This window comes from Balaenoptera physalus (assembly GCF_965194825.1).
Source record: "Balaenoptera physalus genome assembly, chromosome: 7".
NCBI classification, from domain to species: Eukaryota; Metazoa; Chordata; class Mammalia; order Artiodactyla; family Balaenopteridae; genus Balaenoptera; species Balaenoptera physalus.
Window position 1 is genome coordinate 95,801,570 of NC_138886.1, and position 25,310 is coordinate 95,826,879.

Below are 25,310 nucleotides of genomic sequence, written 5' to 3' on the forward strand. Positions count from 1 at the left end.
TAAACAATAATGAATTCACTGAGGAGTCTGAAAAGTTCCAGGAGCTGGGTGCTGCAGAGCCCAGCGGACACCATGGAAACCTCAGCGGGATGTCCAGTGTTTCAATGTTGCATCACCGTTAACTAATAGGAAGCCAGTTTCCTCTCCCTAACTTTCGGAGAACTAAGGATTGTATATTTTGGAAAATAAGGTTGAAAATGAGAATAAAGAGTGAAGATGATCGGATTGTAAATTTTTTTTTTTAATTTCCTATTTTCCTGCTGCCTCAACACCCGGGGGACCAGGTGCGTGGGTGTGCCCAGGCTGGTTCCTGCCGCAAGATTCCCTTTTTGCCCTCCCCGACTGTGACTTAGACATTCCAAGAAACAATGAAATCTCCTCAAGCCTTGTTTCTGCTCCATCCAGACTTGCCCAAGGTCCTCACTCTCTCTCGACTCCCCACCTGCTAGGTGGCTGCTGAATAGTGAGGTGCGCCCTGTCTTCTCCTCTAGGACCTGTGGGTATAATAAACCCTGTAATTTCTTCTGCAGAAATATTGCAGTGGCCCTTAAAGACCCTACAAGGGGGACTTACTCCCCCATTTACAATGATACTGGCAGCAAATGGAATTTTAATTCCAAATGTATGTAGTTTGGGAAAGCTAGATGATTTCCTATACAGACTATCTAGAAGGTTCTGTTGGCTCCTAGACACCCAATAAGCTATTAGAGAGTCTGCTTCCTGGACCTTGGCTCACAATAGCTCAGTTTCTCAGGCCCCATCTTTATTTTCATTCTCCCCATTTACACTGGCGCTTATGAGTGTCAGCCATGCTTTATGACTAATAAAACCCTATTGTGTAAAATGCACTAGAGTGAGGACCTTGCACAACAGGTGATTTAGGCATAAGAAGCTATCCTTCTGCTATATTCTTTTAAAATACTGAATCATTTTTTAAAACATGAATTACAAGCTGTCAGGGATGTCAGTCATGTACACGCAGATATGCAACTAAAACTGTGCAGGTGTATCCCTCAGATTGTTTAGTGCTTACAATTTATTTTTGAAAGACATTTTGTGCTAAGTGAATGTAATCTAACATATAATTTTGGTATGTTTTACGAAAGGGACAATCATACTTCTCATTATTATCATTTAATTAATACGAAAAGAGTTAGTTTGGCTTTTGCTCAATTTTGAATGTGATTTTTAAATCTCATTTTATTAATTTAGATGAACTATAGAACTATGGGGGCTTCCCTGGTGGCGCAGTGGTTGAGAATCTGCCTGCCAATGCAGGGGACACGGGTTTGAGCCCTGGTCCAGGAAGATCCCATATGCCGCGGAGAAACTGGGCCCCTGAGCCACAACTACTGAGCCTGCGCGTCTGGAGCCTGTGCTCCGCAGCAAGAGAGGCCGTGATAGTGAGAGGCCCACGCACCGTGATGAAGAGTGGCCCCCGCTTGCCGCAACTAGAGAAAGCCCTTGCACAGAAATGAAGACCCAACACAGCCATAAATAAATAAATAAATAATAAATAAATAAAATTAAAAAAAAAAAAAACTATGGTATATCATAGTATCAGCAATTCAGAAATCCTCAATGCAGTTTAACTTTCAACCTGTTCCAAGAGGATTTAAGGGCATCATAATGTCCCAGGGCTGTAAAAATTTGCTTGTGGATGTAGTAACCATACGCTTATCTCACATACAACTTTTCAGTCTTAGAATTAATGGTTTTTGTGAATTAAAAATTATTCTGCAAAAATTAGCATAACTGTCCTTGCCTTTAAGCATCACTCTGGTGAGCTGGTATTAGGAATAATGAGAAGAAACTTGTATCAACCCTGCCCCCCACCACTGGTTAAACTACAATATGCTCTATACACCGTGAATCACTTCTTTTAAGAAAGTTATCTTATGAGATGGCAGGTGCTTATACCTGGAAATGTAGAAAATACTTCACTCACAACGTTTACGGAGACTAACTGATGAGGAAACACCCAAGGCAGAGACAAATGAGACGGAGCTGTGCGCTCAGGGATGCACGGGCTGGGATGCAGGAACCAAAACTAGCACCAAGTGGCCCCTGACCTGACGTGATTCTGCAGGGAATTGCAGCAGATACGTTTGCTGGGAAATCAGGCAACGCTCAAGGAGGAGGAGGCTGCAGATTTGTAATTTAATAACGAGGAATTTAAACTGTTGCCACAAGAGGAGGGGCATTTCTGGTAGAGCAAACCTCCATGCAGAGGCCTGGACTTGGAAGAAGGCGGTACACTCTCCGGACAAGCAGGATGCTGGGCGGAACTTGGCTGAAGTTTAGGAAAGAGGATGGTGAGAAGAGTCTGGGGAGTCATGTCAGGGCCACTCTGTGAGGGGCCCTGAGTGTGAGAGTAAGGAAGGGAGACCGCAGTCCCCAGGCAAGGGGGTGCCCAGGGAGGCACGGGGGAGAGGGGGGAATATGCCCACCTTCTCTGGGGGAAGATGCCTCACCCCTCCCCAGGCCCCACAGGGGTGGAAGGCGAGGCTGGGGGATTTGCTTCAGAACACAGACGGGAATCTATTGTTATAGACTGTATCTGAAATGAAGAAAATTAGTAATCAGTAATGAGTTAAAATAGAGATCATTTCATTTGGAATTAGACAAATCCTTAAAAGGTGCTACATACACATGGAAGTTCATTTATCTTCTGGTGCTGAGTCAGGTTTTGGTTTTAGTTTTGTTTGTTTTCCCTTTTTTCTAACCAGCCACAATGAAATCAGGGCTGGGGTAGAGTTCTCAGTAGCAGTGACTGCATTCCGGAGGGAGGGGCAGTGAGCAGGGTCGCACCTCCTCGCCTGGATGCAGCTCACCGAGCTCTCAGGGAGGAGGGCGAGCTCCCTGCCGTCTTCCGCGGTCCCGAGCCCTCGTCCTTCTCCAGCCCGAGGTCAGAGAGGTGAGCGGTCCCTCCTTCCTCAAGGGCACAGCCCTGCCTTCCCCTCCTCAGGAGTGTCTCCTGGGATGAGCCCTGGGTGTGGGGCCCTGAGAGGCTGCCCCCGGCAGCTCCCTGCAGTACTAAGGGCTCCTCCCAGCGTTTGCCAGCAGCTTCCGTGCCGGTGCTTGTTAGGGCCGCTGGGCTGGGAGGACGTGACCCACAGAAATGTGTCATTTAGTGAATCCACAAAGTGGCGTCACTCAGCCCGGGTTGTTAGGATCACATCCAGATGGCCCTCAGGAAGCATCTGATAGAAATTGGTAAGTGTAGGTCACCTGAAATGCACCTAGAGAGAGGAGATCCTGGGGCAGGGAAGGGCTTAGGGGATGGCAGAGCCAATGATAGCCAGACACAGGATAAGATAAGGCCTGGGTGGGTCAACAGGGAGACATTAGATGAAGTCATTAAGGGAGCTCAGGGTCAGGTCTGGTTTCTAACTGTGATACTAATTTTTTATCAAATCAAATCCTGGCCATGTACTTCCTATGTGGAGTGAAGGCTGCCTTAGAAACTGGCATGTTTTTATATCTACAGTACTTCTCTCACTTCCTGAACAAGCATTGGCCTGAGAGCACGTCAGTACCCTTTATTTTTGTGGGGTGTCCAGGCATGCAGTGTTCCATTTCCAGCAGCATTGGGAGAGACTGACACCACCCTCAGCAGAAGGAGCAGAGCTGTGTTTGAGGGGAAGCATCTCCAGTTATACAAGGTCAATTGGTTCTCTGTAAAAAGTGACAGTGTCCACGTGCAGTCCTAAGGGCCCTTTTATCCATCACACGTGACAGGTTGGCAGAGTAAAGACTCTTTTCTTCCAGCAGTGACGAGAATATGTTCCTGTTTTGATTTAAGTACATAACCAGAAACAGACTAAAAAGGCATTATAGAAACTATAGAAATGTCAAAGATCTACAACAACCAAGCGAACGCACCATCAAAAAAATGTCACATTTAAAAGGGTAGGAAACCTGTGGCATTTTTTAGTCACTTTTTAGTGCAGCTTGAGGAAAGTGGCAGCCAGATCCCCAGCCCCCTTTTGCAAACCTGAGAGAGAGCAGACTGATCTGCAATGTTCTAACCTGTCTGTGGGCTGCCTAAGGATTGGTCTTTTGACACCTAACTCAGAGTTCAGACAAACAAAAATGGCTCAGATCTCAGAATAAGGGAGCCATGGGAAGCAGCGGGTATGATTTGTAAAAACGGTTGCAAAGGTAACTATAGACCCACAGACACCAAGGACAAGAGATTACTGATTGAGGAGTACAATAGGACAGCTAAGGCCCCAAGAGTAAGCAAGAGTGAGACTCTTAGAAAAGCAAGACATTTAAAAGCAGATGTATAAATAGGAGAATTGGGGAAAAAAAACACACGCACTGGTCCAGAGACAACACAGGTCTGAAAAGACCCTAAGACATCACATTAGGCTGATTACAAAGGTCTTCCCCTGTGTAGAGCAAGTATAAGAAGACTGGGAGAGGTGGCTGTTTTTTAAAATGCCCAGTTTTCAACAAAAGATCACCAGGCAGACAAAAAAACAGTAAAACTAGGCTCATTCAAAGGAACAAAATAAATATCCAGACACCATACCTCAAGAAACAGGTTTTGAACTTACTGGAAAAAGATTTTAGAACAACTATCTTATGTATGCTCAAAACGTTAAAGGAATACACCAACAAAGAACTAAAGGAAATCAAGAAAACAATGAAATGAAAATGAAAATGAAAGCACAACTTACCAAAACTCATGGGATGCAGGGAAAGCAGTACTTAGAGGAAAATATAATGTAAAAGCTTACATTGAAAAAGAAGAAACATATCACAATCAACCACCTAACCTTACACCTTAAGGGACTAGAAAAAGAAGAACAAATTAAATTGAAAGCTCAAAGAAGGAAGGAAATAATAAAGATTAGAGCAGAGATAAACAAAGAGAGACTAGAAAAACAATAGAAAAAAATCCATGAAACCAAGAGTCCGTTCTCTGAAAATCAACAAAATTGACAAATCTTTAGCTAGATTGACTAAGGAAAATAAAAAAAAGAAGACTCAAATAATTGAAATCAGAAATAAAGACAAAGACATGGCTACATATTTAACAGAAATAAAAGGATTATAAGAGATTACTATGAACTGTACACTAAAAAACTGGATAATCCAGGTGAAATGGATGAATTCCTAGAAACACATAACTTACCAAAACTAAATCAAAAAGAAACAGAAAATTTGAATAGACCTAGTAAGGAGATTTAATTGGTAACCAAAAGTTTCCTGGCAAAGAAAAGCCTTGGACCAGATGACTTCATGGATGAATTCTACCAAATATTTAGAAGAACTAAGAAGAACCAACACCAATCCTCTCAAACTCTTACAAAACTTAAAGGAGAAGGAACACTCTCTAACTCATTCTGAGGCCAGCATTTCTCTGATACCAAAGCCACATAGACACTACAAGAAAAGACAACTGTAGACCAACATGCCTTATAAACAATGATGCAAAAATCCTCAACAAAATACTTGTAAATCAAATTTAGCAGCATATTAAAAGGATTATGCACCATGACCAAGTGGGATTTATTTCTGGAATGCAAGGGTGGCTCAATGTATAGAAAACCAGCAATGTCATATACAGTATTAATGAAATGAAGGGGAAAAGCACAGGATCATCTCAACTGATACAGAAAGAGCACTTGACAAAAGTCAGCACACTTACATGATAAAAGCACTCAAGAGACTAAGAATAGAAGAAACTACCTCCACATAATAAAAAGCCATATATGAAAAACCCACGCTGAACATGATAATTTTTGGTGAAGGTTGAAAGCTTTTCCTCTAAGATCAGGAACAAGACAAGGATGCTAGATTTTGTCACTTCTGTTCAACATAATACTGGAAGTCCTAGCCAGAGAAATTCGGCATGAAAGACATCCAAATTGTAAAGTAAGAAGTAAAATTATCTCTGCAGACAACATGATTTTATATGTAGAAAACCCTAAAGATCCCCCCCCCCCCAAAATTGTTAGAACTAATCAGGGAACAATGTTTCGGGATACAAAATCAATACACAAAAATCAGTTGCAATTCAATACACTAGTAAGGAACAATCCAAACATAAAATTAAGAAAGCAATTCCATTTACAACATTATCAAAAAGAATAAAATACTTTGGAATAAGCTTAGTTAAGGAGGCAAAAGACTTGTACTCTGAAAACTACAAAACATTGCTAAAAGAAATTAAGGACACAAATAAATGGAAAACCATTCTGTGTTCATGGATTAGAAAACTTAATATTTTTAAGATGTCAATGTTTCACAAAGTGATCTACAAATCATTTTCAACAAGGGTACCATGTATTCAGAAAGGACAGTCTTTTCAACAATTGGTGCTGGGAAAATTGGATATTCACATGTAAAGGAATAAAATTGGACCCTTACCTTACACCATATACAAAAATTAACTCAAAATGGATCAAAGTCCTAAACATAAGACCTAAAACTATGGGCTTCCCTGGTGGCGCAGTGGTTGAGAATCTGACTGCCAATGCAGGGGACACGGGTTCGAGCCCTGGTCTGGGAAGATCCCACATGCCGCGGAGCAACTAGGCCCGTGAGCCACAATTACTGAGCCTGCGCGTCTGGAGCCTGTGCTCCGCAACAAGAGAGGCCGCGATAGTGAGAGGCCCGCGCACCGCGATGAAGAGTGGCCCCCACTTGCCGCAATTAGAGAAAGCCCTCGCACAGAAACAAAGACCCAACACAGCCATAAATAAATAAATAAACCCAAAGTTAAAAAAAAAAAAAGAAATACAGGAGCTAAATATTCTTTAGTCATGGTTACTGCAGAAAACAGCTTATTCAAAAAAAAAAAAAAAAAAAAAAAGACCTAAAACTATAAAACACTTAGAAGAAAACATAGTATAAAAATTTCATCACATTGGATTTGACAATGATTTCTTGGATATGAAACCAAAAGTACAGACCACATAAGCCAAAATAGATAACAATATAACATATAGCTATAAATGCTTACATTGAAAAAGAATATCAAAACATAAGAACAGAATTTAAAACTTGGATATATCAAAGAACATTATCAACAGAGTGAAAAAGGCAACCAATGGAACAACAGAAAATATTTGCAAATCATATATATGATAAGGGGTTCATATCCAGAATATATAAAGAACTTTGTACATCTCAACAACAAAAAAATCAATCTGATTTTAAAATGCACAAAGTACTGCAATAAACATTTATCTAAAGAAGATACACAAATGCCCAATAAGCACAGAAAAAGATGTTTGTTAGGGAAATACAAATCAAAACCATAGTAAGATACTACTTCACTCCCTTTAGATTGGCTATTTTTTTTTTTTTAATGGAAAATAAGATGTGTCGGCAAGGATATATAGGAAACTTCGTGCACTGCTGGTAGGAATGTAGAACAGTGCAGCCACTTGCAAGACCGTTATGTCAGTTCTTCAAAAAATTAAAAATAGAATTACCATATGATCCAGCAATTTCACTTCTGGGTATATATCCAAAAAAGTTGAAAGAAGGGTCTCAAGGAGATATCTGTACACTCATGTTCACAGCAACATTATCCACCATAGCCAAAAGGTGGAAACAATCCAAATATCTACCAACAGATGAATGGATTAAAAAAATCTGGGATATACATACAGCGGAATATTATTCAGCCTTAAAATGAAGGAAATTCTGACACATGCCACAGAATGGATGACCCTTGAAAACATTAAGTGAAATAAGCTAGTTACAAAAGAACAAAAATTATATGATTCCACTTATATGAGGTATCTATTCAAATTTCTAAAGCCAGTAAAATGGTGATTGCCAGCGCCTGGAGAAAGAAAGGAAATGGGGAGTTAGTTTTTAATGGGTAGCAAGTTTCAGTTTGGGATGATGAAAGAAGTTCTGATGGATGCACTTGGAGGGCATTGTGCTGAATGAAAGAAGTCAGACAGAGAAAGACAAACACTGTATGATATTACTTACACGTGGAATCTAAAACCTATAACAAACTAGTGAATATAACAAAAAAGAAGCAGACTCACAGATATAGAGAACAAACTAGTGGTTACCGGGGGGAGGGGGGCAAAAAAAGGGTGGGGAGTGGGAGGTACAAGCTATTGGGTGTAAGAGAGGCTACAAGGTAGCATTGTACGACACGAAGAATAGAGCCAATATTTTGTAATAACTGAAAATGGAGTGTAACCTTTAAAAATTGTACAAAAAATATACACAGTAAATATTAGTTGTTTTACCTCTCAAAAAAATTCTGAAGATGAATAGTGGGGTGATAGTGACACAACAATGTGAGTGTACTTAATGCCACTTAAAATACTTAAAAGGGTAAATTATATGTTATGTATATTTTACCACAAGAAAAATTTAAACAGAGTAAAAGTGCATTTTCATTTATGTGAAATGTTAGCAATGAGACCCAGACTGATACAATGAGAAACAGAAAGTTTCCTGCCTATGAACTCCCTGTGGTAATGGGAAACTCTACTCGTCCCAGCCACTGCTGCAGATTTCCTGGGCACTCTGGGTGGGTGCCACCACGCCCACCCTCAATTTCATGTCAGTGACACAAAGCCCATTGCGACTGTACCTTGTTTGGTGTCACGTGGTGGCAGGACAGGACAGAATTTCTCAGTTCTTACCAGGGAATATAGTCATCATCAACTTCACACAGTGAGAGTCTCAAACTGCCCACAATCTTATCTAGCTCTTGCCAACAGGAACACCTTTTTTATCTTAAGGTAATGAACTCTGAATCATTAATACAAATCAAGAGCTGAACGAGGGAAAGTTACACACCCATGATTCAATCAAGATAAACGCCGAGAGGCCACGTGCTCCCACCCCCTGTGATTTGGATGCTTATATTACCCAGCTATGATGAGGGAGACAGTTCTGACTGAAACTGCTTCCCACTGAAAATGGGTGGCGGAAAGTCTCCCAGGAGATTGTTAGGCAGCTTCCCCACTGTTTCTTGGGGAACACAGTGCAGTAAACAGATCATCTCAGGGGGCTGTCAAATAAACAAAACAGGAGTGAAGGTAACAAAATCAGCCCTTAGCAAATAACGTAAACTGGCATTAAGAAGAAGAAAATGGTGATTGAAAGAAAAGTGTTACTTGAAAGTAATAAAGCCAAAATCAGGAGAAAAAAGCAGAAAGCAAAACCAAAGTAAGTGTAAATGAGAAAATAAATTAAAATGAAATTTGAAAATGACCTAACAACTTTCTAATAGAGAGAAGTGAATCCAGTCAAGCTCTTCAGGCTCCAACCTGGAGGCAGGTAAAGTGAGGTGTGAACAATCAAGGCCACTTGCTTCTGTTCTGCAGGTGACAGCTGAGCTAGGACCCTTACCTGTGCACCTCTCCCCTGCATCCTCCTTTCATCCTTTCTCCCCTTCCCTGGTTGATTCTTGGCCTAAGGTAGTTCTTGAGGACCAGGCATTGGGTTCAGATCGATTTAGGGAATAATAAACATCTTGATGCATCTTGAGGGCTTCCTGTGACTGAGGAAAGGACCAGTAAAGGACAAAGACTCAGGAAAAACTGATGCTCAGAGAGGCTGTGTCCAGATAAGAGGGCAGAAAAACAAAGCCTGGCCTGGAACTGCTCTGTCTCTCATTTCCCTGAACCAAGACGCCCCAGGTCCTGAGCTGAGCAAGTCCACACCCCTTTATGAAGCAGGGAATGCGTTTTGTCCAACGCTGAACTCCTCATCGCTGGCTTCCAAACCTGGCAGGAACATCTGTGTCTATTCTACATCTCACTCCCAGTAGGGAGACAGAATTCACAAAGGCACCAAACAATCCAGCATCTTTGTTTCTATGTGGAACCTTGAGCAAAGATGGCAGATCCCTAAGAACAGAGCCACAGCCTGGGCTGGGACAACAGCAAAACCACAGCACATAGGTGTCCATTCAGGATCCTGAGGTCAGCAGTTCTCCAGGTCATTTCTGACCACTGCCCTTGGGTGCACCCTCACCTCCTAAACCCAGCCCTGAGGTGACCCAGACTTGCCTCTGCCCCACCAAGAACACGATTGCGTTGTACAGTCTTCCTCCCTCTCATCCCCTCTTTCTTCTGTGTGCTCTGGGAATCTATCTCACTGCACGTAATTAATCATAATAATAAACAGGAAAATAAAGGGCTACTTCAATCATACCTTAGAATATTCCAGAGTAACACAGAAATTGACCATTGTGTAACTCTGAGCCTCAGTTTCTTCGTCTGTAAAATGAAGACACTCATGGAGAAAGATTAAATGATATGATGCACCTGAAATGCTTAAAACCATGCCTGGCTCACAATAAACACTCAGTAAACGTCAGACACCAACCACGGTTCTTCACCTTGACACAAACTCCAGCCTCCCTTTCTAGATGCCACTCCTTGTAGTACTCAGGGGTGTTGTTTGCTCATTTTCTCACATTCCATTTGCCATGGTGTCCAGAGCATTTCTTATCAATTTCTCATCAATTCCAGATTAATCTTCTTCTTCCCTTACAAAAAGTGGGCACAACAAACAAAATGAGAAAGTGCCTCTTTTCCTTTACGATAAGCATCGTTTGACTATAGCCACCTCTGTCCTTCCAGGCCACTGTCATGTTCACGTTGAGATATATTGGAGTTCTTACTCCGGAACCTGTGAATGTGAACTTATTTGGAAATCTGGTCTTTGCAGAAGTCATCAAGTTAAGATGAGGTCATGACAGTGGACCCTAATCCAATATGACCTGGGTCCTTACAAGAAGAGAAGAGACATGCACAGAGGGAAGATGAAATAAAGACACAGAGGGAGAACACCCCATGACAGTGGAGGCAGAGATTGGAGTGATGATCTACAAGCCAAAGAACTCCAAGAATTACTGACAACATCATAAACTAAGAGAATGACCTGGAAGAGATTCTCCCGAGACCCTTGCCCTGCCCATGCCCTGCCAAGACACTGATTTTGGACTTCCAGCCTCCAGAATTATGAGAGAATAAATTTCTGTTGTTTTAAGCCCCTCATTTTCCAGTACTTTGTTACAGCAGCCCTAGGAAACTCATCCAGGGAGAGATTTAATTCCTTTCAGTTTAAAGGTGCCCTGTACTGTTTGACAGGGGAGGGTTTTCAAAAGACCCTAGATATCACAGTCAGGTTCCTTTAATAAGTGACTCATGTATTTATTATTTATTTAATCTAAGGATAGAAAACTTATTGGCGATGTAATTCACTGACCATTTCACTTATTATGACTTGGGTATATATGGATGAAAAAGTGTTGCCACAGTAATTTTGCTTTCCATTCTGACGATATTTTTTGGTAACTCTCAAATTTTCTTCCAATATGTAGGAGCTTTTCCTATGTCTGAATTTTCCATCAGTGGGAACTTTAGCTAATAAAGCATTTGCTGCAGCATACACAAGAGCTCCCCAGGGAGCTCTTTCCACTGCTCAAGTGAGTTTTCTCTTCTCTCTCTTCTAAAAAAGAAGGATACTGAATCATTAAAATGTTCAAAGCTCTGAGAGGAAGATAAGCCATTCAGGTTGAATGATTAAGAACATTAAAAAACACAAAAGAGAAGACAGGAGTTCAAATCCAAATAAACTTCATTTGTCTAATGCACATCAAACATTATTTATTTTGAACTTCTCTGCCTTGGCCATAGCTGTAGTGTGAGGCTAAGTTCTGGTATTTCCACCACCTGCCCTTCTTCTTTCTTATGCACAGCTCCTTCTAGAAAAATGCCCTGACCTTCGACTCTTCTTCAAAACTGCTCTTCCTTAGCTCTTAACTGATCCCTCCTCAAGGACAAAGTGAAAGGTAGAGTATGCCAATAAAATAAGCAGAGGTTTTCAAGCATACCACAGGGTAATTGGGAAAATGACTGGAAGATGAGTCACATGCTTCAGGTCCGGAGCTCACCCTATAGGTATTTAGGGTGCATGGCAGACAGATGCACTCCTGTCCATGCATCCAAACCAATGTAATATCATCTCAGAGACAGCTTATCCTTTTATTTTTTTTTATTTTATTTTTTTTTTAATTGAACTGATTGATTTTATCCTTTTTTTAAAAAATAAATTTATTTATTTATTTTTGGCTGTGTTGGGTCTTCGTTTCTGTGCGAGGGCTCTCTCCAGTTGCGGTGAGCTGGGGCCACTCTTCATCGCGGTGCGTGGGCCTCTCACCATCGCGGAGCACAGGCTCCAGACGCACAGGCTCAGTAGTTGTGGCTCACGGGCCCAGTTGCTCCGCAGCATGTGGGATCCTCCCAGACCAGGGCTCGAACCCGTGTCCCCTGCATTGGCAGGCAGATTCTCAACCACTGCGCCACCAGGGAAGCCCTAGCTTACCCTTATATATGCCAGAAGAAAGCCACCTCACCATAAAACTCTTAGAAGAGAACATAGGCAAAACATTCTCTGACGTAAATAGTACCAATGTTTTCTTAGGTCAGTGTCCCAAGGCAATAGAAATAAAAGCAAAAATAAACAAATGGGACCTAATCAAACACACAAGCTTTTGTACAGTAAAGGAAACTATAAACAAAATGAAAAGACAACATACGGACTGGGACAAAATATTTGCAAATGATGCAACCAACAAGGGCTTGATTTCCAAAATATACAAACAGCTCATACAACTCAATAACAACAACAACAACAAAACCCAATTGAAAAATGGGCAGAAAACCTAAATAGACATTTCTCCAAAGAAGACAAACAAATGGCCAACATGCACATGAAAAGATGTTCAACACTGCTAATTGTTAGAGAAATGCAAATCAAAACTACAATGAGGTACCACCTCACACCAGTCAGAATGGCCATCATTAAAAAGTCTACAAATAACAAATTCTGGAGAGGGTATGGAGAAAAGGGAACCCTCCTACACTGTTGCTGGGAATGTAAACTGGTGCAGCCACTCTGGAAAGCAGTATGGAGGTTCCTCAAAAAACTAAAAATAGAGTTGTCATATGATCCTGCAATCCCCCTCCTGGGCATATATCAAGAGAAAACTATAATTAGACAAGATACATGCACCCCAATGTTCATTACAGCTCTATTTACAATAGTCAAGACATGGAAACAACCTAAATGTCTATCGACAGATGAATGGATAAAGAAGATGTGGTACACAAATGCAATGGAATACTACTCAGCCATAAAAAGCATGAAATAATGCCATTTGCAGCAACACAGATGGACCTAGAGATTATCATATTAAGTGAAGTAAGTCAGATAGAGAAAAAGAAATATCAGATGCTATCACTTCTATGTGGAATCTAAAATACAACACAAATGAATTTATCTAGGAAACAGAAACAGACTCACAGACATAGAGAACAGACTTGAAGTTGCCAAGAGTGAGGAGGGGTGGGGGAGAGATGGATTGCGAGTTTGGGATTAGCAGATGCAAACTGTTATATATAGAATGGATAGACAACAAGGTCCTACTGTATAGCACAGGGAACTATATTCAATATCCTGTGATAAAACATAATGGAAAAGAATATGAAAAAGAATGTGTATATATACATAACTGAATCACTTTGCTGCATGGCAGAAATGAACACAACATTGTAAATCAACTATATTTCAATAAAATTAATTTTTAAAAAGGAAGAAAGTCACCCAAAAAGGTTTTTCTTAACTTGAAATAGTACTTACTCTTATCTATATCATCTAAAAGCCTGTATTAGGAATATATTCACTGTGGAAATGACTTAGAATCTACTTACATGAAGGAAACTTAAGTCTAAATCCCAATTTGAGCTGAAAATCTCAAGTAAGTAATGAGCATATTTTTATATTTTTTATGTTTAATAAAAAGGCCATATAAACGGTTTGACTTCTAACAGTTAGTACACAGATCTTATATTTGACATAATTTAGGTCGAGTGTATAATTTGGGAAACAAGATCAGCACAAAAGCACCATGAAAGAGAAAAGACGATAACTGAAAGCATTCCAAACACCAGCACAGAGAGACTGAGCGTCGTATAGTTCATGGTCATCCAGAAAGACATCTGAGAAATGGCACCATTTTGGAAGCTGTTCACGTGGCAGAGACACGGCTTAGTGAATACTGCCTCGGTTTCCCATGAACCTCCCTATGTGCTACAGGTAATGCAAAGCGTCCAGGACAGATGATGCTGCAGGCAGTGGGCTGCCTTAGAGGATCAAGCACCACGCTCGGGGGATTCACTGCTCTTGTAATGAGAAGATGCAGACCTGCTCCTTGCCTGGGGGAGGCTGGCCTCTCATCTCTCAGGACTGCTGTTTCTCTAGCACACCCTGAGAATGGCCTGGATAAAATGCAGCTAGAGCCTTCACTCTTAGCCTATCTAGAAAGAGCACACAAGCACTCAGGGTCCATGTGGATTGCATCTCCCCACATATCTTGAGGCTATTTCAGTGGGTAAGGGAACCAAATAAAAACACTATTTAGGGGAGGATGCAGAGAAATTGGAACCCTTGTGGAAATGCAAAATGGTGCAGCCACTATAAAAAACAATATGCAGAGTCCTCAAAAAAAGTAAAAATAGAATTAGCATAATAAACTCCAGCAATTCCTCTGCCGGGTATATGTCCAAAACAACTGAAATCTGGATCTTGAAGGGATATTTGTATACCCATGTTTATCACAGCATTATTCGCAATAGCCAACAGGTGCAAACAACCCAATTGCCTGTAGATGGATGAATAGATCTCTTAGTCCATTCAAGTTGATATAACAAAATACCACAGACTGGGTGGTTTACAAACAATAGAAATTTATTGCTCACAGTTCTAGAGGCTGACAGTCTGAGGTCAGGGTGCCAGTAAGTTTGGGTGAGGGCCCTCTTCTGGGTCTCAGACTTTTTTTTTTTTTTTTAATTTAATTTTATTTATTTATTTATTTATGGCTGTGTTGGGTCTTCGTTTCTGTGCGAGGGCTTTCTCTAGTTGCGGCAATTGGGGCCACTCTTCATCACGGTGCGCGGGCCTCTCACTATCGCGGGCTCTCTTGTTGCGGAGCACAGGCTCCAGACGCGCAGGCTCAGCAATTGTGGCTCACGGGCCTAGTCACTCCGCGGCATGTGGGATCTTCCCAGACCAGGGCTCGAACCCGTGTCCCCTGCATTGGCAGGCAGACTCTCATCCACTGCGCCACCAGGGAAGCCCTGGGTCTCAGACTTTTGTTGCATTCTCTCATGTTGGAATCAGGTAGGGATCTCTCTGGAGCCTCTTTATGAGTCACTAAGCCCTTTCTTAGTGGAAGACTTAGTCACTTCCCCAAACCCCCTACCTACTAATACTATCACCTTAAGGGGTTAGGATTTCAACGTATGAATTCTGGTGGGATACAAACATTCAGACCATAGCAACTGATAAACAAAATCTGGGATATACATACAATAGAATATTATGCAGCCCTAAAAAGAAGGAAATTCTGTCATGTGCTATAATATGGATACTCAAGGACATTATGCTACTTGAAATAAACCATCACGAAAGGACAAATACTGTATGATTTCACTAATATGAAGAATCTAAGGTAGTCAAAATCATTGAAACAGATAGTAGAGAGATGCTTGCCAAGGGCTGAGGGGATGGGGAGGGAAATTTGTGTTTAGTGGGTTTAAGTTTGCTTTACAAGATGAGAAAGATCTAGAGATCTATTCCACAACAATGTGAATATACTTAACACCACTCAACCGTACACTTAAAAATGGTAAGGATGGTAAATTTAATGTTATGTTTTTTTTACCACAATTAAAAAACTATTTTGTATTTCCTTTGCTTTTTTCCTCTAATCCTTTCAAAACCTGGTATTGAATTGAACAGCAATATACGCATGTAGTTGAAAAATACCATTCATCGCGTACTCATGGCATATCTTTACCCAGAATGAGAAATGCTATTAATAATTTATCTTGTATGCTTCCAGAAATAGTCTAATTATATTTACATGCACATATACGTATATGTTCATCTTGGAAATTTCTAATGGAAGCACAATAAATACATCCCTTTTCCTAGCTGTAAAAAAAAAATGTTTCTTAAATCTCATTATGAATAAATGTATTTGATAATCTTGTACACATGAAACTTATATAATGTTTTAAACCAACGTTACCTCAAATAAATAAACAGATCAATTAATTAAATAACCTCATTGTTTTCAAAGGAATGAATTCCATATAATACTATATTATTCCATAAAATGGAGTATCGTAATTTCTTTGTGTTCACCTATTGACAGAAAACTGGATCTTGACTGTAAACAATGCACTTAGTTTTCTTACAGGCACTTTCTGTGCACCTCTGAGTGTTCCTGTGGGACTAACTCCTAGAAGTGGAATTGTTACTTGGTGTAGACGATATATTGACAGGACTTAAAAGCATTACTCCTTTTGGGCTGTCATCTTCAGCGCTCTAAATAGCGGGTGCTTTTGAACACTTAAGTTTATAGAAATTGTCCTCCAAGGACGTGCATAATGCTGTGATGAACATGGGTGTACAAACATCTCTTCAAGATCCCGCTTTGGGTATATGCTTTGGGCATATCCCCATCTTATGCCATTTTATGCTCCTACCAGCACTGTCTGAGAGTTCTTGCTTCCCACGCCCTGAGGAAGAGGATCCCCATCCTGTATCATCACTTTATTCACCTCCAACATGAATCCTCTGTACTGTGCTAAGGTGGTTTGAGTGTGGGCCCTGCAGCCAGACAGCTAGGGTTCAAATCCTTGTTACATCACTAACTAGTTCTGTGATTTGAGGATAGTGAACTTGAACTTTTCATGCCTCAGTGTCCTTTTCTGTAAACTGGGCATAAGAGGGCTGTTGTGAGGATGTGTTTAATAAATATGTATAAAGCGCATGAAGCAGTGTCAGGCACTCACTAAGTACTCAGTATAACACTTCTTATTGGTTTAATAGTTTTCTTTAAATTGATTCTCTTTTTAACCTTAGTTTTATGCTAAATGCTATGTAATAATATCATAGATCAGATGTATACTATCTATATCTTATTCTGAAAGACATCAAATTACATGCATACATTTAAAATGAAAAGAAAGTTTTTCTAGGACACAGTTTGAAAAGGACTGTCCTAAGCAGGAGTATTAGCAAAGGTTTTGTGGAGTTCAAGTGGGAGAGGTTACATTGTGTCACACTGATGTTGTAATTTTCATTTCTTCCTACTGAATCCATACATCATACCTTAAATAGATACAAAGTGGACTACACCAGGGCTAAGCAACCTAAATCCAAAACCAGCTGGCTGTGTGGCTTTTTAAATAAAGTTTTATTGGAACACTGCCACGCTCGTTCATTTACATATTGCTTCTGGCTACTTTCACACAACAGCAGAGTTGAGAGTCACAACAGAGACTGCATGGTCTACAAAACCAAAAATATTTATTATCTGTCCCTTTATAGAGAAAGTTGGCTGGCCCCTGGTCTAAACCAATATTTCTCTCTGTCTGAGACCCTTAAACATGCTTGAACAGCATCCAGCTTCTCAACTGCTGCCCTAATCTTAGCCACTCTGAAAGTTTGAGGTTTGCTGATCAGAAATTCTCAACATCTCAGAGTTTTGAGACTGTGATATTAATATTAAAAAAAGTACTCAAGGGCTTCCCTGGTGGCGCAGTGGTTGAGAATCTGCCTGCTAATGCAGGGGACACGTGTTCGAGCCCTGGTCTGGGAAGATCCCATATGCCACGGAGCAGTTGGGCCCGTGAGCCACAAATACTGAGCCTGCGTGTCTGGAGCCTGTGCCCCGCAACGGGAGGGGCCGCGATAGTGAAAGGCCCGCGCACCGCGATGAAGAGTGGCCCCCACTTGCCGCAACTAGAGAAAGCCCTTGCACGAACCGAAGACCCAACACAGCCAAAAATAAAAATAAAATAAATAAATAAATAAAGTAAAAAAAAAAAAAAGTAAGTTAACAAACGTGACGTTTAAAAAAAAAAAAAAAGTACTCAAAGCCTGTCTTCCTGTTTTGCAAAATTTTAAAATTTCATCATTGCTTTTGTCTATACAAATATATAAAATGTGGTCTGCATCAAAGGCAGAAAATTGTTCTAACTGTTAAGTGGCATAGGACTGCAGAGTGCAGAAACCATAGGAGTTATCAAGGGCTGTGAACACAGCAGTGCTCTAAATACTCCACCTCTGCTGTGGGCCATTTTCGCAAGATCCCAGTTAGTTTGGTACCAAACCACTTGAGTCTTTTATGTCAAAACAACAGACCCAGGAAATCACCCATGAATAGCCTGAAGTACATACCATAATCTGTGCCTTCTGTACATTTACATTATGTGTGCAAATTGTAGAATTTGTAGACTTTACCTGTCATTCCCTATGAGACCCACTATTAGTACAACATCCTATGAAGCTAAGCTGCCAGAACTGCAGTCACGAGGAAGAATTTCCATGAAACCCTGGTGAGATGCTCCCTGGGCTGTCCTGCCTTCCACCTTCCCAAAACTTGGCTCTGCAGCACTTCCTTTCAATCAGTCTGCTGCCGGAGCACCTTTTTTGGTAAAAATTCACTTTTTCCATCATTTACTTTTCTTGATCAAAAACAATACTTTTGCCATCTCCCAAATGAATAAAAAAGTCTACTTATAAAGCTATTTCCCCCACAACTCTGCCATACTCTGTTCATATTACTGTTTAAGATTTACCTTTTTCATAAAATATATCCTAATTTCCATATATCTCTAATAACACCACTTCTGGAACTACTTCATTCCAGGAAAAGTAAAACTGTAATTTGTAAGATGTCTCAAGAGTTGCTATTTATCCTGCTGCATATTTAAAATTCTACTCACCACCACACCCCTCCCTCCCAACCTGATAACACCTGGCAATTCAAATGAGCAAAATAGTTACTTTTGCAAAGCAATAAAGTAGGTACAAAGGATATCGGGACAAACAAGCTGTAGTCCCTGATGCCAGAATTGATGTGAAATAAGCACGAGGTGAATAAATATGGCAAAAGAAAAGTAATACTTGAGAAATAAAAATGAAAAATCCTAGGAGTAGAAAAAGAAGGGCGTGTCTACACAATTTTAGTACAGAGTAAAAGGGATTCGAGTGAAGGTTTTCAAGTTGGGAAGGATTGTAATCGACAAATGGAAGGAAGGACGCTCCACACCCACCGAATGCAGCTGGCCCTGGCAAGAGGCAGTTGTTACTGGATCCTGGCTTTCCAGGGACCCATCAGCTACTTTGTGGTAGCAGCTCAGGTGTCTCATTCACTTCTCTGCCTCAACCTTTTCAGCTGCTCTGAGAGTTTTCGACAGACCAAATCCAGCTTTTATCTCTATTGTCACTGAGACCTGCAATGAAGGGCAAATGGAACCACCTCTCTCTCAGGTTCAGTAGGGCATCGTCCTTGTACAACTTTGTGGGGAAGAAGTGTTAAGCCTCTTGTTACACTTAGGCTTGGCACCGAAAGGCTCCCATCACACAAGCAGCATCACACAGTTGGCTAAGTTTTAACTTAACTAACCATCTGGGTTGAGGTCTGTTTGAGAACAGCAACTTTTCCTTAACTCAATCTAACAACTCCTTATTGAGAATCTGTTATAGGCCTGGCCCTCTGAGGAGATTAATCCCTGACCTAATGGCTCTCAGAGCCCAGAAGGGGGAGACATGTACAGAAAATTCAACTGTGGTCCACAATGGTAAGTGCAATCAACAAGACTGTCCATGGTACAAAGTCACTGCCTCGGGGATCAATGCGCTTGACGTAATGAGGTGAATGGTTAGGAAGGAGAGGGCCGTGTCCCTGACAAGGCCAAGTACATGGAAGAGATCGATACACAATCATTGAAATGCTGCTCCTATTCTGCCCAAAACCACCCAGTCTCAGAGCCAAACTTGAAATCGGCAAGCCTGGAGCTGGCACAAGCCTCAGACAGCCAAGGCACACTCTGCAGACCCTTCTTTGCAACCTCCTACCTGATGTGGGGCTTGGCTCTGTTGAGTCATCAACTCATTAGCAATAAATGTATTAACCTAGACCTGAAATAAACCAACATATATTTAAATGACTGAATTAGCAGGAATCTCTGTCAAGAGAATTTCCGCTCCTTCTACCAATAGAGCTTCACACTTAGCAGAGTGTCTGCTTCCTTACATACAAACCCTCCTTATCTCTGAGTCCAGTTTTTCTTATTATGATTTGACACTGTTCTTATCCCTCTTTATTCTGAAACTACACAGTCATATGATCTTTCTATTTATACCAAGTAAACGTCATTCTTTTAAACCTGAATCCAATATTCTTTATTAATTTGATTATGCAATATTTCAAACATCCCCCCAAAACAGATATGCATGTACTGATAATCTAGATTTATTTTAACAAGGTAAATATTTTGCCATATGTGCATCAGCTCTTTCTCTTAAATAAATGAAGTGGTGCAGGTATAACAAACAGTCCCCTTCCCAACCCCCATGCTTCCAGTATTTCCGTGTCTTTTTCTGCCCTGCAAATTTGGGGTCACCTTTGTTGCTCTCTTAGAGCACTGTGAGATTGTTGTGAATCTTTCAATACAATATTAATTAGCCTTATTAATTACTCTACTTGGTGTTCTAGGTTGGAAATGATCTAAAGAAGAACAAAGGTTCAAACGATTTGCTACGTCTATTTTATATTCATTTAAGGACCTACTGCTACCTATTTTTTCAAGGCGAAAGAAATCTATTAAATAGAATTATTTATACTAGAACTTATGTTTATTTCAAGTAATTTCTTTTCTTATTTTTCTCAAATATATTTTGCCAGTCCTTTCCTAGAAGATTGCCTTTTTCACACAAAGGGCCTGCATAGGAAGAAAAATGCACTTAAATTCTAAGTTTAATTCAATGCATTTTGAATAACAATTTCCATCTTAAATTCATAAAGGATATAACTTCTGAATTAGAGTTCTGATGAGTTTTTAATACGAAGAATAAACTCCTAATGAATGCAGAGTATAGCGATTCAGGAAATATTATAGTTCTCAAAGATAGGACTAACTTTAACCACTTGATTTTTATTCACTGATAACAATGAGAAAATACCTGGGCTCCACCCCCCTAGGTTGGTGACCATCAGGGAGAAAGAGGGTGTCTTGCAGTCAGAGGGCACTGGAGCAAGCTTCCTGAGGCCCTGTTACAGAGAGCATCACCTGTTCAGGCTAACACGTGTGTGGGATAAGCTGCATCCTAGAGCAGGCGGCACAGTCTCCTCTGATCCAGGCAGCTGGAGGATAGTTAAGGGGCAAAACAATTTCCCCCACAGATGGGACTTGGTTCATCCCAGTCAGTGCTTCTCACAATCTAGCTTGTACTGGAATCCCCTGCTCATCTTGTTAAAATGCAGATTCTATTCAATAGGTTGGGGTGGGGGCTGAGATTCCATATTTGTATCAAGATCCCGGGTGATGCTGCTGGTCCGTAGGTTACATGTTGAGCAGCAGGACTCATAGCAATCTAGGTCCTTTAATTCATAAAGAAAAAGGGAAGGCGAGGAGTAGAAAGATAAGATGTATAAGAAGAGGAAAGCAGAGAAATAGAAAAGAAAGCAAAAGGTCATGGAGAGAGAGTGAAAGAGAGAGAGAGAGAGACAAAGAACAGGAAATTTGATAATATGGCCCTCCCAGCATCCCTCCATTCTAAGTGCCCCCATTAGGGTGGACATCAAGTCTTTACATGGCCCCACCCCCCAATCCAGGGGCTTCGGTGCTAAGTGTAGGGTGGCCTGGGAGCCGTCCTGATCAGATCAGCTCTTCACAGGTGGTGAGATCTGAGACTCCCCTCAGCCAGAGCCAAGTAAATCCGAGCATTTCCTCAGATTTTTGAACCAATATAGGAAAATGAATGCCAGAAGCTAATCCACAGAAGGCACAGGACAGGGCTGCCTCTTAGTTACAGCCATTCCAGAGACCCAGCTAAATCCTCCCCTTCTCCGTGTGGTCGGATTCCCAAATTACCTAGACTGATTCAAGTTGATTTTCTAGAATTTGTAACAATACAGATAGAAGAGGGATATAGGGAAAAATGGAGAGAGAAGAGAGAAATAAGGAGAAAAGTATTTAATGATAGGTGAAAAAAATACATAAGGAAAGAATAGAAGGATAGAGGAGAAGAGGGAGAAATAGTAAGGAGATGAGAATGAAGACAAAGTATTGATAAAATAGAAGAAAAAACACCCAGGAATTGCAGGAGGAAAGGTCCCCATGGCCAATAGGGACCCAGTGGTCCCTGGGCCAGATAAGCCTCAACAGAGGACACCATTGCAGTGGACACCATTAGGCACGGTCTCCCGAGAGGCGAGGTGGGTATTGGCCTGGCTCTCACTGAGTCAGCCCATTGTTCCCAAACAACTGGAACGGGGAGGGAGAAGAGACAGAGTCAGGGCAGGCAGGTGGTCTGGGAAGGACAAGGCTTGCTATAGGGTCCCAAGAAGACCAAATAGGTGCCCAGGAGGGTTGTGATGGAGCTGCCCCAACACCCCTCTAGAATACTGCCAGCGCTCTAGGCTGCCCACTCACAGACCTCTCCTGCCCACCAGGGATGCTCACAGACCCAGACTCAGAGCAGGACAGTGGTTGGCGCCCACACCTCTCCCCAGCCTGGTCCAGAGGCCCCCAGGGAGCTCAGAGCTCACATTAGCTTGCAGGTAAGAATCCTGGTTCGCAAGGGCTGCCCCACAAAATTCTTGTAATGAATCTAAGAGTCACAGTAGATTGATGTAAGTGTTGGCTGACATATTCTCAGGGAAACAGTAGAAAATAAACATTAGTGAGCTCTGTCAGTGATCACTGATCTGCTGCACTGCTCACTGCAATGCTGTTCTATCATCCTCAGCGTCCTAAGACTCTGGCCACTTCCTGATTTAGTTGGGCTGAAGCTGCAAACTCATCTTCTAAGTCCTATGGACGTTTAGCACCAAGCTTGGTCAAGCCACCTGGTTTACTAAATGACCGATATAAACCATGATTGTTCACATCGTATAGGAAATGCACCCCTTCTAAACTTGTTCAAACAGTGATACTTCTTCCACTACATTTCAAGTGAGGACATTTACTCTGCACATCAAAAGAGTTTGTATGTCCTGAGATGTAGTGCATCCCTTGGTGAGAGATGGTGATGCCTTTTCTGTCATGTAAGACACATGCCTATATTTCCATTTAAATAAAACCCTTTTGGAATGTATTTCACAGATCTGAGTATTTGTTTAATTTTTTGGGTTATTTTCACATAGAAATCCAGTTCAGCCATGGAAGCAGTCACTCATTAAGAAAAAATATTAAAGTGGAACATATCACCAGTGAAGAACATAATTTCTTTTTTTAAGAAAGTCAATTTGGATAACTAACCTTCAGTAACTGGACCTGCAGTCCTCAAATCTTTTAGTCAAAGACTTTGTGGCCAGCCATGTCTCAATTTTATAATTTTGAGAATTTAGAGAGGTATACATTGCATTTCACATATTCATTAATATTCCATGGCAGACATGTGGCAAAGCATATGGACAACTTGCCCAAAGTAACATAAGTAAAGACCTTTTGTCTTATTATCATCTCATGTCCATTTCCAGTAAGCAGTTAGGATAGACCTTTTTCTCAGAGTTTTCGGAATTTGGAAAGAGTTAACATGTATTAGCGGACAGAGTTAGCACAGACAGCAGATAGACCCAGAAGAACAAGAAAAGTCACTTAAAAAAATTATGGAGGCGCTCGCGCTCCGTGAGCATCGTGACCATGAGGCGCTCCAGTTCGCCGCCCGCCTCGTCCGGGCCCAGCGCCGAACCCCGCCGGCCATCCTCGCTGATGGTGGGCATCACCTCGCACATCACGGCGGCGGTGCTGGCCTGCGGGTATGGGGAGGGGGCAGGGAACCGAGAGGGGCTTCGTCAAAGCACACCAGCGAAACTTGAGGCATGGTCACTGGGATACTACATAGTGAAAACTGAGGCAGGACAACCCAAGCGCTGCACAGAAGAAACTGAGGCCCATCCATTCCGATCATGGCACAAGATAAACGGAAACCCATTGCTCCCAGGAAACCAGGCCTGGCTACCTGGGTGAGAGCATGTGGAGAAACAGGTCAGACTCCATCAGACACTGGCAGCAAATCTAGGCCCAGCCTAGTCAGAGAAGCCAAAGCCGGGGGCCCCATTGCCTGAGTGAATGTGGAAAGTTTGCAGGCCCCTCCGCTCTGGTCCAAGTCCCGCCCCTTCAAGCAACTCAGGCCCCGCCCATCACTATCTATTCTGGCCCTGCTGAGAATCCCCTTCAACCTACTGCATGAGCTAGAAAACTCAGGCCCAGGCGAGGGAGACCATGTCTTCAGGAGGCCACAAAACTGGGGTCACAGAATTAGGTCACTGGTACGTAGTCACCTGTATAATGTCACAGGGATGGTCCTCACCTGCTATTCAGCCCAATTCCTGCCTCCTTCGACTTCCCAGATATCTAGATATCTAGCTCCAGGAGAATCTAAAGACCCACTCCAGTCGGGAAAAACAAAAATGGTGGGGACAATGCTAGCCATCTCCCACTACGCAGGAGTCCAAGATCCAGCTGCCTCTTCTCTCAGGTCACAGGAATCTAGGTCCCCTATCCCTCCCTTCCCCCAGACTGAGGAGTCTGAGCCTCCAGCCTTCTCCTCCCCAGTCCCAGGAGTCAGAGACCACATCCCCTTCCTCCCATGGGCTTTCAACCTCCAACCGTAGACCTAGAAATCTCAGCCTTCAGACTTCTCCCCCCTCAGAACTCAGAAGTCAAGGCCCCCAGGACCCAGGAGTCCAGGTGCATGAGCCACGGGTGGAGATGAAGGGAGGTCTCCTGAGCCACTCCCTCCACACACATCAGGTCAGACGGGTCCATCTAGCTGAGCCGAAAGCAGGAGGGACTTTCACTCTTTCCCTCCTTTCTTTCTCTCCCTTCAGGCAGACGCATAACCGGTTCTCAGAGTAGATAATTTCCAGCTCCACCCAATATTCGGACTATGTCTGAAGCCTGGGACTGGGGCCTTGGACTCCTGGGAGGACAGGAGGGGACTGAGGGACCTGGGACCTGGGAGAGGAGGCAGCTGGGTGCCTGTAACCTTGGGTCTTTGAAGAGGTGCGTCTGGGAATCTAGACACCTGAATCCCAACACTCAGAGATCAGATTCAAGAAAATGTTTATAAGAGGGCAGGCCAGACTTAGACCAAAACCCAACATGGTATCTAAAACCCAGAATCTTTTCATGAGATGCAACTAAGGATGTTTTAGGGAGGCTGCTCTAGAACTTCAAATTCCCTGAGAAGGAAACAAAATTCAGCTAGGCTGG

The 25,310-nt window shown here is 42.0% G+C and overlaps 1 long non-coding RNA gene across 1 annotated transcript; it reads right to left on the reverse strand.

Moving 5' to 3' along the window:
• Positions 1-6,196: 6,196 nt before the first annotated feature.
• On the reverse strand, positions 6,197-6,892 carry LOC309664269. The gene is made up of 2 exons (XR_014265709.1): positions 6,833-6,892; positions 6,197-6,439 (listed from the first exon to the last, which is right to left on the reverse strand). It is a non-coding gene; the product is annotated as an uncharacterized lncRNA (long non-coding RNA).
• Between the last annotated feature and the right edge of the window lie 18,418 nt (positions 6,893-25,310).